We start from the raw sequence: 4,919 nt of genomic DNA on the forward strand, positions 1-4,919 counted from the left end.
AAAATAGTTATTATCATTATATGTACCTCATATTATCATTGGTATTAAGGAAATGCATGATTTTACAATTTTTTAGCATGATCGTATATTATAACTTTTAATTTATTTATTTTGTGATGAGACCTACTAGTTTATGATTTATGTAATTACTTCAACTGTGATTGCGATCTTCTAAGAAATTGAAAAATTCATGCTTTTTTTACTACTATAAAATATTAACTGCAAAGTAAAATATAATATACATTTTTGATAATAAATGTAATATCATGATACAACACAGTAAATATTATTTTACACAATGATAAAACTGCAAGATACATAAAATAATAAAGAAAAGAAAAAATAAGTACACATTTATTTTAATATATCACATTTTCTAAATAATATTATTATCACGTATTCTATACTAGTTTATTTATTTTATTTTCTTTTTTAATTTCCTTACCTTTTACTTACTTAAAAACTTTCCGACTTTTCCAACTTTCCTATAAGAAAATTTATTAGTTTTTGCAGCACGATTATTATATCTCGTGCGGGAATATAATTTTATGGTAAGCATATATTTTAATATTTGTATTCGATGCTCATAACACTTACCATTTTTATCAAGCCACTCTAGATGTGCTTTATTCGTTGCGTTTATACATTCTTTCATAATTTTATCCAGAATCTGTGCAGATGCCCAGTGATATTACCACGTATCATTAAATGCCATTAGTTGTGTTTTGATAATATTTGTATATAGAGTTGTTGGTCGCACTAATTTCGTCACTGTTGGAGCATCTTCATCTTCATTTTGATATTCACGAAATTCTATATATTTTTCATTTGCTGTCGATTTATCCATTGGAGTTTTCATGATATGAGTTTTCAAGATACGTTGCGACAGCGTTCACAATTGCTTTTAGCAATGCTTTTTCGCGCCAAATCCAGCAAAATAGGCAATAGCATTTTCATCATAACTACTGTCAGATGAATTTACACTTTCGATTTCTTCTATATTACATTCTTGGAAAAGAATATTTACATCTTCAGTAAGCAAATCGATGTCAGGTTCGTCATATTCCCCAACGTTATGATCGTGTTACGTCCAGGCCCGTAGAGAGGATGGGTCAGAGGAAGGGCGTAACAAGAACTGTTCCGATGTCAAAAGTCTTATCGACGAGTGACTCGGTCGAGCGAGCTGCAGATTAGCAAACAGGTAAACGACGGATATCGTTATTACTCTGTTATGCGAACGCTCTCTCGGTGGTCCCTTTTTGGTAAGAGAATCGAATCTCTTTTACGCGGGACGGGACCTTGTGTGATCTTTCGCGTGGAGGGAGTGAGGGAGTTAAATAAGTTTACCGATCATTAGTATTTTTAGATTAACATTTATTCAATTAATTCTTACCATTTTACATATGATCTTATTAATATCGACTTTAAAATTATTTGTATGAGTGTGTGGATCGCGGGTGTTACATAAGTACGGAGGTCATCTACCAGAAAAGAAGGGGAACGAGTGTGATTCTAAAGATTTTATTCTGGTTGGTATTTGTTACAATAGTTTATAATAAGAAAAAAAAATATAATAATAAAAATTTGCGAAAAGTGTTATGTATGTTACGGCGCGATTTCGCACACGGTCGTGTCGTCCGATCTATGGTCTCGGTTGCACGCGAGAATCGGCGGGTCGGCGCGATTTTAGGCACTTTAAATAAAGAGCAGGGTTGAATAAAGGGGAAAGGAAACGATGTAAAAAAAAACAAAAGAGAAGGAAATTAAACTTACTACTTAGACAGATTGGTTGCGTTTTAGCTGCTGGTGTAGTTGTGGCCCCAATTGTGGGTCTTGCTCGGCGGGTGGTCGTTGTTGAGCACTGACTCTAATAGGTTTTAAGACGTAATCGGAACTCCCGCTGTGTAAAACGAATTGTTTGAGTCAGCGAACGACCGAAAAATCTGTGCCGAATGAATCTGACGCTGTACTATCGACTGATTTTAATTTTGTGGTCTTCGTAATGCGCGAGTCTTCCCTTTTTATATTAAATCTTGAGGGCGTGTTAACAATTTGGGCGGGAGTATTTTTGAGATTTTGACGTGTAAAAAGCTGTCGTTCGGTGAGATCCTTCTCCTCCTTATTTTTGATTGTTGCTGATTGGTGGGCTCTGTACGGCCTCTTAGGAAATTTGGAGATTCTTCATTTGGTTATCTCCTGGGATTATGCAACTGTTTTTATCCATTTATTTATTTAAGGGATCTCGCTATCGATCCTTTTCGGTCATTTCTTTGAACATCGATTTCAATGTTTAAAACATTTTTTCGTTCCGCGGCCCTCTTATGACTGGTCGGGCAATTATTGCTTTATCTTTATAAGAGGTAAAGACGTGGAGCCGACAGTGCGTAGCGGCATTATTTGTTTCTTTCTTAAGATTATGCAGCTATGTTTGTCTGTTTCGTTGTTTAGAGGATTTCGTTATTGATCCCTTCCGGTATTTGTTTAGATATCGTTTTTAGTAGGTCTAAACATTATTTGATAATAACGGTTCTTTTCTATTGCGCGACCCGTTTTTTGTGACCGATCGGACGATTATTGTTCATTTCGTGGGAGGAAAAACGTGGAACCGACAGGACGTAACAATCGTATTCATAGAATTTTCGATTGAAAATTTTAACGAGTCCACTTGGTTGATTTATGAGAGTTTCGGTTTCTGGACATTGAACGTTGCCTTTGTCACTGGCTTGAATGTATCCTGTGGAAAGTATATGTCTCACAGACAATCGGACCATTCTTGCAGTTGGATTGAGATTAAATCCTCCGCGTTGTCTTAGTTTTGAAAATAAGTGTTCCACTGAATCTTGATTACATAATCCTGTCGCAAGCTCAAATCCTTCAATATTGATTTGGAAGGTCTCTAAAAGTTGCAAGAATAGCTTTTGTAGTTATGACAAAGCCTCTAAAACAGGGAACTTGATTTATATTTTCTGCTGACTTAGACCATCTTGAACACCATTCGACAAAATCTGTTAATAAATTTTCGATATCTGGATTTTTAGAGGATAATGGTCGTTTGCCGCCAAATGAAATATTGATACTGTAAGAGTTGCAGGCATCAATAATATTATTTAAGCGCTCTGCAAACTCTGCTGTTGCTTGCCACGTATTTGTATTTAATTCTTTTTCGTGGCCAGCTGTTTTTATCGCGGCAGAAAAAGTATGACTCAACATCTGAAATGCTCTTTTCACATTCATAGATTCAAAACTGTTCGGATGAATGTATGCTTCTGTTATATGAGATAATAGGATTGGACGGTGGTCGTGCACGCTGCGGCGCGGAAACTCGTCTAAGGCGAAGAGTATGCGTAAATGCAGGTTCGAGTCCACCCAGACCCGATAGGAATAAGAAAATTTAATCGTAAGGTAGCTGTGCACGCTGCGCCGCCGAAGCTTATGTATCTGTGATAACTAGTATGGCGGAAACGCAGACTCAAACCCACCCAGACGAATTAGGATTAAGATTATATAGGTTTAAGATTAATAGGTAATAGGAAAAAATGTAATAGAAAAAAAGAAAAAAAAGGTTTGGCATAGTCTCTTCGGCGAGAAGCTAGGGACTCAAAACCCAAGGATTTTTTTTATATGAGATAATAGATTTGATCCTCCTGTTGTGGCATTATCAATAGATCATGTCGATTCAAAATCAGAGAATGACGCGATAATTTTACTATCACAATAAATATTTTCGTGCGTTCTGAGGAAGCTTACTAATCTTTTTATTAGATGTGGGAAGTCAAACGATGCATTATATTTTTTTCATTGTAAATAAAGAATGGATTTTCTGGCTTAATACCGAGTTGAGTATAAGCACTTTGATTACATAACATATACCTTATAATGTTATACCTTGATCACATGTTAGAAGTCGCACATCAGCACCTGTTTCGTTCAATCTGTCTAGACATTCTTTTAACAATGTTATTATTTCTTCTGCTTTCATGCATTTTCCTGGGAGAAAATATGTTAAAGGCTGTCAAGTATTACGTGTCGTCAAGTATTACGTGCATTTAAACTGTCCAGACAAAAGAAAAAAATGCATTTGCTTCTTTCTAATTTTCTTCCTAAAGGTCCAAAATCGACAAGACTTTCTACTTCATCTAATTTTAACGAATATTCTTCATAAGATTTTATGGCCATTTCATCCCATTTCAAAGAACACACTCTTTCCTTCATTGGTAGCTGGGAAATTTTTTCTTTTAATTTTTTTTTCTTTTGAAGTCACAATGCTGGCCGTACATCATATTCTTCTAACCATCTTTTAATAGTTCGCTGTCCAGGGAAGTTACAACCAGCTTTTCTTAAGCGACAGAAAGCAGAAGGTGAATAATAATACAACTGTCTTGCCAGATTTTTTTCTTCTTCTGTATATGCTGATTTTGGTGTATGTAGTTGCAAATTTATCATTGCCTTTGCAACGGGATGTAGATCTTGCTCATTTATCATATTTCTTAATGTTTCTTTTTTCTTTTCTTTATCTTTTTTAGGTATTTTACGTATTTTCGGAATGTGGCGTAAGCGATGTTTCAATTTTCTTACTTGTCTCTGTAATCGGATATTTTCAGATTTTAGATAATTAATTTTAGTATAGAGATGACTTATTAGTGTCATATTATTTTGTCATATTATTTCTTCTAAGTTTTTATTTGATGAAAGAGGCGTCTGAATTGTTTCATATGTAGGCTCGAGATGTTTATTTACTTCCGCGTTTGTATTTAATGGTGGAGTCATGAGTACTCTTTCACGCGTAGGCGGTTCAAAGTGTAGCCATTTCGTAATGTCTTCCTCTTCCATAGAAGTATCAAAATGTAAATGCGCTCCTTTATATTGTCGTGAATGCTGTTCTAAATTCTTATCCGCTATCATATTATTATTATTATTAG

General features: G+C 34.9%; 1 pseudogene; it reads right to left on the bottom strand.

Annotated features, from left to right (window-relative positions):
• Positions 1–448: 448 nt before the first annotated feature.
• LOC140664614 (uncharacterized) lies at positions 449–2,771 on the bottom strand (annotated as a pseudogene).
• Positions 2,772–4,919: the final 2,148 nt, after the last annotated feature.

This window comes from Anoplolepis gracilipes, chromosome 4 (assembly GCF_047496725.1).
Source record: "Anoplolepis gracilipes chromosome 4, ASM4749672v1, whole genome shotgun sequence".
Classification (NCBI taxonomy): Eukaryota; Metazoa; Arthropoda; class Insecta; order Hymenoptera; family Formicidae; genus Anoplolepis; species Anoplolepis gracilipes.